The 14,692-nt window shown below is 35.8% G+C and overlaps 1 pseudogene; it reads right to left on the reverse strand.

Moving 5' to 3' along the window:
• Positions 1 to 11,436: 11,436 nt before the first annotated feature.
• Positions 11,437 to 12,880, reverse strand: LOC100435813 (elongation factor 1-alpha 1-like; annotated as a pseudogene).
• Between the last annotated feature and the right edge of the window lie 1,812 nt (positions 12,881 to 14,692).

A 14,692-nucleotide genomic window follows, 5' to 3' on the forward strand; every position in this document is an offset into this window, starting at 1 on the left:
TAGCAGAGATTTATCATTTAAAAAACAGTAGCTTTCTTGAGCTGTGATGTGTGTATGCTGATCACTGCCAGTAGATATATAAGCAAAGCTCCTTTTCGTTGTTTTCTGTTAATATTGGTGACCCCAAACAATAAGGTGAGTTTCTGAAACATATATATTTAAATTGAGCCTTTTTTTCAGCCAAACCATTTGATTCAGTTTTACTTAAAATACTCAGTGGTACCAAAGTAGGTTTTATTTAATTTTCTTCATTACTTTTTTCAAATGTTACATATTCTTTGAGAAAATTTTTTCCTTTGTATAGGAATCAATTTTATTTAAATACAGAAACCATCCCCTATTTCTTTCCCAAAGAACATCAGAAAAATCTAAAAGGAACATTTATAGGTAACTTGGATATGAATATAAAGTAACAATAGCTGTAATAGTCTTTCTGTAAATATTGCTATAAAGTAAAATTAGATGAACTGATCCAAGGAGTCAACGAGAGAACAAAAAGTAAGTTAAAAGAGCCTGGTATGCACCTCAATATCTCTACCTAGGGACTGCCTTTTTCATCTTGCTCAATTTCTACTTTAGACAAAATGAGAAAATACTACCTATGACCACATAAAACTGGCACTTTTTGGGCAATGGATACTATTCTAGGCATCAGGGAACCAGGACAAAAAGTTGAATTACAAGACTGTGAGTGGCTGGGACAGTAATGTCACACAAAGGAGGTTGGGTTAAACTTAAAAATAGTTTTCTTTTTTGTTCATTCTTTAATTCTATCTTTATTTGCACCATAAAAATTGTCAATGAATAATTAGTACTCATAAGCTTTCAAAATAGGGGAAGACAATAAAGATGAAAAAATGAGATATAACTGCATTTAATTTTCCTAAAGTATGAAACTATTGAGGAATTCCCTTTCCATTTGGTTTAGGGTTGCTCATAGATGCAGTCCAGCAAACTCTAGTTTGAAGTAATACTTACCTTTTTCTTCTTTGAATGATTAATTTTTTATCAATTTCTTGTATTTGTAGGACTCTTGAACTTGGTCTTGACTCTTCATATATAACTAATTTGCATATGGATAATCACAGGATATAAATATTTATTGACATTTTAGTTATCTGAGGATAAATTTTAAAAATATCTTAAGTTCCTTTTACCCAGACCCAGTACATCATGTTTGACTATCAAGGAAAAAATGTAAGACATACTAAATGACAAAAACCACAGTTTGAGGAGATAGACCAAGCATCAAAGCCAGGATGCTTGGTGTATGCTCAGGATGTTGGAATTGTCAGACTGGAAATTTAAATCAACTATGATTAATATGGCGTTTGCTTTAATGGATAAAGTAAATATTATTCAAGAACAAATGGGTAATGTAAGCAGAGAGATGGAAACTCTAAGAAAGAGTCAAAAAGAAATGCTAGAGATGAAAAACATTGTAACAGAAATGAAGAATACCTTTGATGTGCTTATGAGATTAGATACAGGTAAAACGATTCTTTTTGAGCTTGAGGATATTTCAGTAGAAACTTCCAAAACTGAAAAAGAGAAAAGAAATGACTGAAAAAGAAATAAAACAGAATATCAAAGAACTGTGAAAATCAAAACACTACTTATCAAAATTTGTGATGCAGTAAAAATAGTGCTTAGTAAGAAATTTATAGCTTTGAATGTATGTATTATAAAACAGAAAGATCTAAAAATCAATAATCTAAGCTTCCATTTCAGGAAACTAGAAAAAGAAGAGCAAATTAAGTCCAGAATAATAAGAAGAAAAGAAATAATAAAAATTAGAAAAAATCAATAAAATTGAAATAGGAAATCAATGGAGAAAATCAACGAAACCAAAAACTGGTTCTTTGGAAAAAGTCAGTAAAATTGATAAGCCTCTGGCAAGCCTAATTAAGAAAAATAGGGAGATAACACAAATAACTAATATCAGAAATGAAGAAGAAGCATCATTACAGATCTCATGGACATTGAAAGGATAATAAAATAATACTTTGAAAAATTCTATACCACAAATATTATAATCTAGATGAACGTGATCAATTCCTTCAAAGAAACAATCTGCCAAAACTCACCCAAGGAAAAATAGAGACTCTCATAGGACCATATCTATTAAGGAAATGAAATCAATAATTAAAAGACTTCTAAAACGGAAGACATCATGTATTAATGGTTCACTGGTGAACCAAATGCCAAACATTTAAGGAAAAAAAAGTACCAATTCTCTATAATCTCTTCTGGAAGATAAAAGCAGAGGAATATACTTACAAACTCGTTCTATGAGGCCAGTATTACCCTAATACTGAAACTAGACAAAGTTATTATAAGAAAAGCAAACAACATACTAATATCCTTCATGAACACAGTTACAAAATTTCTTAATAAAATATTAGCAAATAAAATCCAACAATGTATAAAAAAAGTTATACACTATGACCAAATGGGTCTTATCATAAATCTGCAAATCTGGTTCAAAATTTCAAAATCTATCACATGCACAGGCTAAAGAAAAAAAATCACACAATTATATCAATAAATGCAAAAACGCTTTTGAAAAAAATCCACATGGATTCATGTTGGAAACTCTTAGTAAACTAGAAATACAGGGGGATTTCCTCAATTTGGTAAGAAATATCTACAAAAAATCCACAGCTAACAACTTATTTAATGCTGAGACATACAAAACTTTCTCACTAAGATCAGGAGCAAGGCAAAGATGCCCCTCTCACCACTATTTTTCAACATCATACTAAAATTCTTAGCTGATGCCAAAAGGAAAGAAAATGATATAAAAGATATACTGATAGGAAAGGAAGAAATAAAACTGCCTTTGTTAGTAGTGACATGATAGTCTATATAGAAAACCCAAAATAATTTAAAAATTCCTGGAATTAACAACTAATATAGCAAAGTTGCAGCATATAAAGTTAACATGCAAGAATCAACCACTATAAATCTAATGAAAACATATTCATTATCTATATGAGGAACTCTGAAAACACTGATGAAGCCTGGGCGTAGTAGCTCTTGCCTGTAATCCCAGCACTTTGGGAGTTCAAGGCAGAGGATCACGTAAGGTTAGTAGTTCGAGACCAGCCTGGCCAACATGGTGAAACCCTGTCTCTTCTAAAAATAGGAAAATTAGTGAGGCATGGTGGTGCACACCTGTCATCCCTGCTACTTGGGAGGCTGAGGCATAAGAATTGCTTGAACCCAGGAGGCAGAGATTGTAGTGGGTTGAGACCATGCCACTGCACACCAGCCTGGGCAACAGAACAAGAATCTATCTCAAAAACAAACAAACAAACAAAAACATGTTGATGCAAGAAATCAAATAACTAAATAAATAGAGAGATATTCTATGTTCATGGAAAGGAAGAATCAATGTAGTCAAGATGTCAGTTCTTCCCAAAATGACCTATAAATTTAATGCAATTCCAAACAAATTCCAGCAAATTGTTTTGTAGATACTGACAAATTTAAACTAAAGTTTATATGAAGAGGCAAAAGACTCAGAGTAGTCATCACAATATTTAAGAAGAACAAAGTTGGAAGACTGACACTATCCTTTATCAAGACTTAATATAAAGCTACAGTAATCAAGATTGTGTAATATTGGTGAGAGAATAAACGAATAGATCAATAAAACAGAGTAGAGAACCCAGAAATAGATCCACATAAATATAGTCAACTGATCTTTGAAAAAGGAGAAAAGGCAATTAATGGAACAAAGATAGTTGTTTCAACAAATGGTGCTGGAACAATGGGAAATTCACATGAAAAAAACAAACCAGATACAGACCGGCACCCTTCACAAAAATCTAAATGGATCGTAGACCTAAATGTAAAATGAAAGATCATAAAACTCCTAAGAGATAACGCAAGAGAAAATGTACATAATGTTGGTCTTGGCAATGACTTTTTTGATATAAGACTGAAGGCAGAAACCACAAAACAAATGAATAATGGCCGGGCATGGTGGCTCACACCTGTAATCCCAGCACTTTGGGAGGCCAAGGCAGGCAAATCACGAGGTCAGGAGTTTGAGACCAGCCTGGCCTACATCGTGAAACCCCATCTCTGCTAAAAATACAAAAAATTAGCTGGGCATGGTGGCAGACACCTGAAATCCCAGCTACTTAGGAGGCTGAGGCTGGAGAATCACTTGAACCTGGGAGGCGGAGTTTGCAGTGAGCCAAGATCGTGCCACTGCACTCCAGCTCAGGCAACAGTGTGAGACTCCATCTCAAAAAAAAAAAAAAAAGAAAAGAAAAAGAAAGAAAGAAAAAGAAATGAATAATAAGCTGGACTTTATTAAATTTAGGACTCATGCTATGCAAAAATAAAAGACCCAGTGCCAAAAGAACAAAGAGACAAGCCACTGATTGATAGAAATATTTAAAAAGTATATCCTACAAAAGACTGTTATTTAAAATATACACAGAACTCTTAAAACTCAACAATAAGATAATGAAAAACCCAATTAAAAATGGGCCAAAGGCTTTAACAGACAACTCACCAAAGAAAATATATAGATGCTAAGTGAACATATGAAAAGATGATCCACATCATATATCATTAGGAAAATGCAAATTAAAAAAAAATGAGATACCACTGATATACATTTTAGACAGGCCGTAATCCAAAACACTGACCACACCAAATGCTAATGAGGATGTGGAGCAACAGGAACTTTCATTGCTCATGGGAATAGAAAATGGTATAGCCACTTTAGAAGACAGCTTGGCAGTTTCTCACAAAACTAAATATGCTCTTAGCATGCAATCCAGTAATTGCCCTCCTTGATATTTACCCAAATGGTTGAAAACTTATGTCCACACAAAAACATGCACGTGGATGTCTATAGCAGCTTTATGCATAATTTCCAAAACTTGGAAGCGACCAAGATACCCTTGAGCAGGTGGCACATGCAGACAATGGATATTATTTAGTGCTAAATGTCAAGCCGTAAATAGACATGAAAGAACTTTAAATGCATATTACCAAATGAAAAAACCAATCTGAAAACACTATATACTACATGATTTCCTAGTATATGACATTGTAAAAAAGGCAAAACTATGGTAACAATTAAAAAAACCGTAAAAAATATCTGTTCTCAGGGGTTTGTCAGAGACGCATAGGCAGAGCACAAAGGAATTTTGGGGCAGTGAAACTATTCTGTATGATACTATAATGGTGGCTACATGTTATACATTTGTCCAAAGCCACAGATTATATAACACAAATAGTAAACCCCACTGCAAATTATGGACTTTGGCTGATAATGACGTGCCGATGTAGGTCCATTAATTGTAACAAGTGTACCACTTTGTAAGGGGATGTTGATAGTGGGAGAAGCTATCCATATGTGGAGCCACAAGATATATGGGAAATCTATGTACCTTCACCTCAATTTACCTGTGAACCTAAAGTTTTTCTAAAAAATAGTCAATTTAAAAATACATCCAACAACAATTACAAGTCTTTTGAATAGCTTCCATTTATTTAGTACTTACTATATTGCCAACACTCTACTAAAAGCTTTTTATACCTTATATTGTGAATTTCTCCTAACAATGTTTAAGGTGGTTATTATTTCCATTTAACATATGAAAAAAACCCTGAGGCTTTCAGATATGAAAGAATGTGCCAAGGTCACATAACTAGAAGGCGATAGCTCTGAGAACCCAATTCAGACTCGTGTGACCTAAGAGTACATCCTCTAAAAAATTGTGCTGTTAAATACACTAGCGAATTATTATACAATTATGCATTGTTTATAAGCAACCATCAAATGTCTATTCATGGTATCAATGATTTAATTATGCCTATGTTTAAAGAAGAGGTTCTTTTCAGAATAGAATTAAACCCACTTTTTACCTATTGCAGTGGTTTGGTTTCAAAGTGTGAACTGAGTCCTTCTGAATAACACATACACAAATATATTTGTGTGTATACAAAATATTGTCAAATCTTAGGATAAAATTTTACTCTACCTCCCTCCACTTTAGAAAGAAATATGGGTATTGAGAGAATGAAGTAGTTATATAAAGAGAGCGCAATGCAAAGTAATTGTTGCCTAACATTTCTAGAACTTTCTCAAGAGGATATTAATGCCAGTAAATGTGTTTTAGCTTCCCAGGACACATGCTGGGCACTCCATATATATTTGTCAAAGAAACAAAGCTTAGGGATAAGCGTCAGTGCATAAAGAACTTTGGAGATTTTGGGCTCATCTATAAGATTTTCATGGAACAAACTAACAGAAATGCTGTCATCTTAACTCCATTAGTAATGGGGAGATTTGCTCAGCTGATTATAAAGTTAGTTTATGACCTTACTCTTGTGAAATAAGGAAATAGAGCTATAAAATGTTAGCTAAAGTTAACCAAGTTGACTGGCTTATGTTGAATTGCAATGCAGCCATACTTTTTATTCCTTCTTGAACACACATAAAATAAGAATGGCAATGTAAGAGTTATTCCATTTACCAAAACTACAAAACATATTAGATACGTTTTTTATTTTCCTTAGAGACAGGTTCTTGCTCTCTCACCCAGGCTGGTGTGCAGGAGTGCAGTGGCCACTCACAGCTCACTGTATCAGTCCAGCTCACTGCATCCTCCAGGCTCAAGGGATTCTTCCACCTCAGCCTCTTGAGCAGCTAGGACTACAGAAGTGCATCACCAAACCTGGCTAATGTTTAATTTTTTTTTTTTTTTTTTTTTTTGGTAGATAGAGTATCTCACAATCTTGCCCAGGCTGGTCTTGAACTCCTAGGTGATTCTTCTGCCTCTGCCTCTCAAAGTACTGAGGTTACAGGGTGAGCCACCACACCTGGCCTAGATACGTTTTAATTAGACTCTTTTGGGACTGTGTCTATTTAAAAGAACAATGAACTATTGGGTTAATTTTATTGGTTAATTTCATTTAAAAACTCCACAAAAAACAAAGAGAAGCCCCCTGCCCCAAATCCAAACCCCAAACACTTAACAGTACGAAGAAACCTCTTTATCATAAACACTGTCACCCCCTTTAGACCAGCAATCAGTAGTGTGAGAGTGAGACCATCTCATCCTAAATCTGGAACCCCTCAAAACTGATGCATATCCAGAGAGAGGCAGTATCCTCCTCATTATCATAGACAGTGCTCTTAAAAAGACTCCCTTTTAACTTTTCAGCAATTGGCACTGTTAACCATTCACTCATTCTTGAAATTCACTCATCTCTTGATTTTATCATAGTATTTACAAATGGCTCTTTTTTGGCTGAGGCAATTCTTTATTTACATATTAATTGATTAATTTATTTATCTATTCTATTTAATAGATAAATTAATTACTCATCTATTCAAAAATATTTGCACACAGTAAACTGAATAAATCATCAGCTTAGTGAATTGTCACAATATGAACACATTTATTTAAAACGATCTAGATCGTGAAATAATCTATGACCATCACAACAGAAAAACTCCCTACACACTTTCCCAATCACTGCTCCAAAAAAACTACTGTACTGACTTTCATCAACATAGATTAGTTTTGCTGGTTTTGTGAACTTTATATAATTAAATAATACAATGCTCTTTTTGGTTTCTGACTTCTTTGCTCAATCTTATGTTTGTAAAACATAATATTATAATTAAAATTAATCATGTTAGTGCATGAGGCAATATTTCTTTTTTAAAAAATTTATCTGGTTACTCATTTATTCAATAATAATTCATTGAGCACTGGCTAAGTTTGACTCTATAAATACAAATTCATATAAGATAAAGCTTTTGACCACAAAAAAAATTGTTTGCAGCTTATCCTAGAATATAGCTGGTGGACCAGTGACATACTAAAGTGTCTAACCTAACAGGTTCTACTATGGTAGCATACACAGGGTGATATACATAGGAGGAGACAAGAACCTAAATCAAATTCAGTCACTCAAGGAAAACTTGAGGCAATACATATATTTTCATTGCTTTCTAGTACATGATTATACGATTATACCACATTTTTTTTGAGACAGAGTCTAGCTTGGTTGCCCAGGCTGGAGTGCAGTGGCATGATCTTGGCTCACTGCAACCTCCACCTTCCAGGTTCACGTGATTCTCCTACTTCAGCCTCCTGAGTAGCTAGGATTACAGGCATGCTCCACCATGCTCCGCTAATTTTTTGTATTTTTGGTAGAGATGGAGTTTCACGGTGTTGGCCGCGCTGGTCCTGAACTCTTGACCTCAGGTGATCCGCCCGTCTAGGTTACCCAAAGTGCTGAGATTACAAGCGTGAGCCACCATGCCCGGCCAATACCACAATTTATTTATCGATTCTACTGCCAATGAATACTCTGAATTGTTTGCAAGTTTTGACTATTATGAATGTTGCTGCTAGGAACACTGTTATATATCTATTCTGCACATATGCATCTATTTTTCAGGAGTAAATCCCTAAAACTAGAATTACTGAATTGCAAGCTATATATGTGATTGACTTTAGTTGACGGTACCTGTTTCCAAGTGGTTCTGTCAATTAGCACACCCACCAGCAGTTTATGGGAGTGCCAGTTCCTCCAAATCCTTGATAAATCGGTCCCTTTTATTTTAGTTATTCTGGTGAGACTATAGAGGTACTTCACAGTGGTTTTAATTTTCATTTCCTTGATAACTGTCAAAGTGGAGTATCTTGTCATATACTTACTGTTATTTGCATATCATTTTTGAAATGTTTTGCTTATTTTTATATTGGTTTGTCTGTATTTGCTTTATTGACAAGTAGCAGTTTTCAAAAAATATATTCCAGGTATGAGCTATTTGTTGGATATATGCTTTGGAAATACCTTCTGCCATTCTATGACTTACATTTTTCTTCTCTTCTAGTTAATAAATGGATGTTCTAAACTTAAATGTAATGTATCAGTCTTTTCCTTTCTGAGTAGCACTTTTTATGTTCTGTTTAAGAAACTTTTGCCTACCTCAACATCATAAAATATTATCTTATATTATTTTCCAGAAGTGTTTGTATTTTAGCCTTCCATTTGTGTCTGCGATCATCTGCTATTGACTTTTGTGTTAGTATAACCATGGGGTTAAGAAAGACAAACATTTTTATATAAATACCCAATCCCATATGACCTACCACAACTTATTATAAAGAGTATTTTTTTTTTTTTTTGAGATGGAGTCTCACTCTGTCGCCCAGGCTGGAGTGCAGTGGCATGATCTCGGCTCACTGCAACCTCTGCCTTCTGGGTTCAAGTGATTCTCCTGCCTCAGCCGGCTGAGTAGCTGGGATTACAGGCAGCACCACCATGCCCAGCTAATTTTTTTATTTTTAGTAGGGACAGGGTTTCTCCATGTTGGCCAGGCTGGTCTCAAACACCTGACTTCAGGAGATCCACCTGCTTTGGCCTCCCAAAGTGCTGTGATTACAGACATGAGCCACCGTGCCTGGCAAGAATGTTCCTTATTCACTGGGTTGCAGTATCACCTTTGCCAGCTTTCAGTGAACAGCAAACATGTGACTCCTTTTGGGACTCAGTACTGTTTCACTGGATTAATTGATTATCGTGTTTATACATCACATTTTCTTAATTATTGTAACTTTATAATAAATCTTTTTTTGCTTCAAAATTGTCCTGAGGCTGGGTACTGTGGCTCACACCTGGCAATTTGGTAGACTGAGGCGGGCAGATTGCTTGAGCCCAAGAGTTGGAGACCAGCGTGGTCTCCAACATAGTAAAACCCTGTCTCTACAAAAAATACAAAAATTAATCAGGCACAGTAGCGTGCCTCTGTAGTCCCGGCCACCTAGGAGACTGAGGTGAGAGGATCACCTGAGCATGGGAGGTCAGGGTTACAGTCAGCCGTGATCACGCCATTGCACTCCAGCCTTGGCGACAGAGTGAGACCCTTCCTCAAAACAAACAAACAAAGTTGTCTTGATTTTCTTAGTCCTTTGAAGTTTCATATATATTTAAGAATTAATATGTTGAATTTTCCTACATTCAAACACAAAAACATGCTGAAAATTTGATTAGGATTGAACTGAATCAATCTAGGAAGGACTAACATCTCTACAACACTAAAACTTCTAATCAATGACCATGGTATATCCCTTTATTTATTTTGGGCTTTTAAAATTTCTCTCAACAATGTTTTGTAATTTTATGTGTAGAGGTCTCACACAATTTAGTTGAATTTATTTTTATAAATATTGTGTTTCTGATACTATTATTAATAGTACCATTAAAATTTATTTTCTTTTTTAGCTAGTATGCAGAAATATAGTGTTTATATACTTACTCTACTAATTTTACCTAATATGTCTAATAGTTTACTTATGAAGATTATTTTTGAATCTCTGTGTTCAATATTATGTAACTTCTGAATGAAAGATTTTTTACTTATCTTTAAGCTCTTATTTTTTTTCATGTCTCATTGCACTGACATTTAGACAATTGTATCCTTGACTCATTCAGTATCTCAAGGTAATTGCTTTCAGTCTTTTACCATTAAGTAGAATATTTGTTTAAGTCTTTTTAGACATAGATTTTGTCAGAGTAAGAAAGTTCCTTCGCATTTCTTATTTCCTAAAAGTTATTTTTTAAAGCATAAATATGTGTTGCATTTCATCAAATGCTTTTCCTGAATCTAATGAAATTATCATGTAATTTTGTTCCTTTTTGTTTTATTATAGAAATTTAAATTAATTGATTTTTGAGTATTAAACAAACTTCATTTTTCAAATGAAACCACTTGGATATGATATATTATCTTTCTAGATCACTGGTTTTGCTTTGATAATTTTAAGACTGTGTATTTTTCTTTATGAGAGCTATTGGCCTGTCAGTTTCCTTTTTTGTCATATCTTGTTCAGTTTTGTTATCAAAGCTATGAGGAACTTATAAAATAAGTTGGAAACTGTACCCTTTTTAAAAAATATTTATTGAGGAATTTGTGTAAAGTTAGTGTTATTTCTTCTTTAACTGTCTAGAAATATCCCCAGTAAATCTCTCTTGGCTTGGAGATTTCCCTGTGGGAAGATTTTTCCAGTATAAAATAAATTTCTTTAATAGAATTAGACAATTCAGGTGTTCTACTTATTTTTGTATCATTTTTATAAATTATATTTTCAAGTAACTTGTTCATTTTTTTTTTCTCATTAAACTTTTTAAATGGGCCTCAAAATTCTGTGACAAATTTTTGGTCAAGTTGTTTCCATTAAAAAGTACTGATTTTAAAAACTAATAACTTAAAACTGCTACACGCAAAAAAGAAAACCAAAGTGGTCCACAAAACATTCTCCTTTCCTTCTGAAGGTTTTATGATGCATTATTATCATTAACCAGTCCTTTACTACTAAACTTAAATGGCCAATTGAAACAAACAGTTCTGAGACCGTTCTTCCACCACTGATTAAGAGTGGGGTGGCAGGTATTAGGGATAATATTCATTTAGCCTTCTGAGCTTTCTGGGCAGACTTGGTGACCTTGCCAGCTCCAGCAGCCTTCTTGTCCACTGCTTTGATGACACCCACAGCAACTGTCTGTCTCATATCATGAACAGCAAAGCGACCCAAAGGTGGATAGTCTGAGAAGCTCTCAACACACATGGGCTTGCCGGGAACCATCTCAACAATGGCAGCATCACCAGATTTCAAGAATTTAGGGCCATCTTCCAGCTTTTTACCAGAATGGTGATCAATCTTTTCCTTCAGCTCAGCAAACTTGCATGCAATGTGAGCCGTGTGGCAATCCAATACAGGGGCATAGCCAGAGCTTATTTGGCCTGGATGGTTCAGGATAATCACCTGAGCAGTGAAGCCAGCTGCTTCCACTGGTGGGTCATTTTTGCTGTCACCAGCAATGTTGCCATGACGAACATCCTTGACAGACACATTCTTGACATTGAAGCCCACATTGTCCCCAGGAAGAGCTTCACTCAAAGCTTCATGGTACATTTTGACAGATTTTACTTCTGTTGTAATGTTGACTGGAGCAAAGGTGACCACCATACCAGGTTTGAGAATACCAGTCTCCACTCGGCCAACAGGAACAGTACCAATACCACCAATTTTGTAGACATCCTGGAGAGGCAGGCGCAAGGGCTTGTCAGTTGGACGAGTTGGTGGTAGGAAGCAGTCCAGAGCCTCAAGCAGCGTGGTTCCACTGGCATTGCCAACCTTATGGGTGACTTTCCATCCCTTGAACCAAGGCATGTTAGCACTTGGCTCCAGCATGTTGTCACCATTCCAACCAGAAATTGGCACAAATGCTATTGTGTCGGGGTTGTAGCCAATTTTCTTAATGTAAGTGCTGACTTCCTTAACAATTTCCTCCTATCTCTTCTGGCTGTAGGGTGGCTCAGTGGAATCCATTTTGTTAACACCAACAATTAGTTGTTTCACACCCAGTGTGTATGCCAGAGGGGCATGCTCTTGGGTCTGCCCATTCTTGGAGATACCAGCTTCAAATTCACCAACACCAGCAACAACAATTAGGACAGCACAGTCAGCCTGAGATGTCCCTGTAATCATGTTTTTGATGAAGTCTCTGTGTCCTGGGGCATCAATGATAGTCACATAGTACTTGATGATCTCAAATTTCCACAAGGAGATATCAATGGTGATACCACGTTCACGCTCAGCTTTCGGTTTATCCAAGACCCAGGCATACTTGAAGGAGCCCTTTCCCATCTCAGCAGCCCCTTCTCCAATTTTTCAATGGTTCTTTTGTCGATGCCACTGCATTTGTAGATCAGATGGCCAGAAGTGGTGGACTTGCCCGAATCTATGTGTCCAATGACGACAATGTTGATATGAGTGTTTTCCTTTCCCATTTTGGCTTTTAGGGGTAGTTTTCACAACACCTGTGTTCTGGCAGCAAACCCATTGTGAAAAAGCTAACTTGTTCATTTCACATAAATTACATAATTTATTAGACACAGTTTTTAATAGTATTTTTTTGATCTTTTTAATGCCTATAGAAAAATTTTATTTCTGTCCCTATTTTATCTTCTGTCCCCTTTTTCCAATTTCTGCTTTCTTTTATTTCCCATTGTTCAGCCTTGTCGAGTTTTACTAACTTATCTAGTCCTTTCAAAAAACTTGTTTTTGACTTTAACTTAGTCTGGACCTACATGTCTGTTTAGTTAGATTTCTCATGTTTTTGTGGTCCTAATATGCTCTTTTTTGAAACGAGCATATTAGGACCACAAATAATATATTTTATTTCTTTCTTTCTTTTTTTTTTTTTTTTAAAGAAATGGAGTCTTGCTGTGCTGCCCAGGCAGAACTTGAACTTCTGGCCTCAAGTGATCCTCCTGTCTTAGCCTCTCAAAGTGCTGGGATTACAGATTTCTTTTACATTCCAATTGTTTCATTTATTTCTTTCTTTATTTTTATTTATTTATTTTTTGAGACCAAGTTGCCCAGGCTGGAGTGCAATGGTGCAATCTTGGCTCACCGCAACCTCCGCCTCCTGGGTTCAAGTAATTCTCCTGCCTCAGCCTCCTGAGTAGCTGAGATTACAGGCATGCTTCACCATGCCCGGCTAAGTTTTTTGTATTTTTAGTAGAGACGGGGTTTCTCTATGTTGGTCAGGCTGGTCTCGAACTCCCGATCTCAGGTGATCTGCCCGCCTTGGCCTCCCAAAGTGCTGGAATTACAGGCATGAGCCACCGCGCCTGGCCCTGTTTTATTTTTTTTAATGCCTCCTTATCCTTGACACTGTTATTCTTTCTGTAATTCCTATCCTTTTCTTAATACACCTGATCGGATCCTTTCAGATTTGCCTTTCCCTCTGTCAAGCCATTAAGACTACTTTTACTACTCGAAGGAAAATACAATTTTCTCTCTTTTATACCCTATAACAATCTGTGTACTCCACTGCGCTAAGGGATGCCTGAAGGTAGGAACCTAGGTACATAGCAAATTGCCCCATACCCTAGAGAGATAAAAAACGTGGTGTATTTAATAGAGTTTAGTTATCCTTATTTCTATCCTATTTCTTTTTTTTTTGAACTTTCTTTCTAAGAGACAATATCTGAAATATCAAGCAGAAGGAACATGGTAAGAATTTACAGAGTATTTAGATTCTTATGTTAATAACACACAAACCACAATTAGCAAAATTTACAGGAAAAAAACTCTGTTAGTATTTTTAAAATTCCTGTGTTTGTTCAGCAGCATGATCTGGACAATTGTGTTTGGCTAAGGGCTTCACAAAAGCAAGGCTTCTAAGTCTGCACAGCGACACCCTAGTTCCTTGAATACTGTTGCTTAATTACTCATTGAGAGAATTCCCAAATTCCTTACAACTGAGAATCCTATCATTCCTGTACTCTTCTGGAACTTAAGGGCATGTGCATGTATAGAAGTACATGCTGTTACAAATTCAGGCTGTGTCCACCTTAGTAACTTGAATTCTAGCAAGAAATAGAGGTCACAGTCAAACTATAACATGAGGAGAGTTTAGTAGGAACTATTTACAAAGCTCTGGTAACGTGTAGTGCAACTACAAGAGTTCATGCCATACCTTGGGAAAGTATAATGGCAGTATCCTCTTACTAACCTTGGAGATAGGTGATAAGAGGAGACAGTGATTGCCTGAGTGACAGACAGGGGTGGCTATTTGGAGAAGGCTGTTTATAGGAGCTAAGACATTTGGCTTACAGACTGGACACAGC

Source organism: Pongo abelii, chromosome 1 (assembly GCF_028885655.2).
Source record: "Pongo abelii isolate AG06213 chromosome 1, NHGRI_mPonAbe1-v2.0_pri, whole genome shotgun sequence".
In the NCBI taxonomy this organism is placed as follows: Eukaryota; Metazoa; Chordata; class Mammalia; order Primates; family Hominidae; genus Pongo; species Pongo abelii.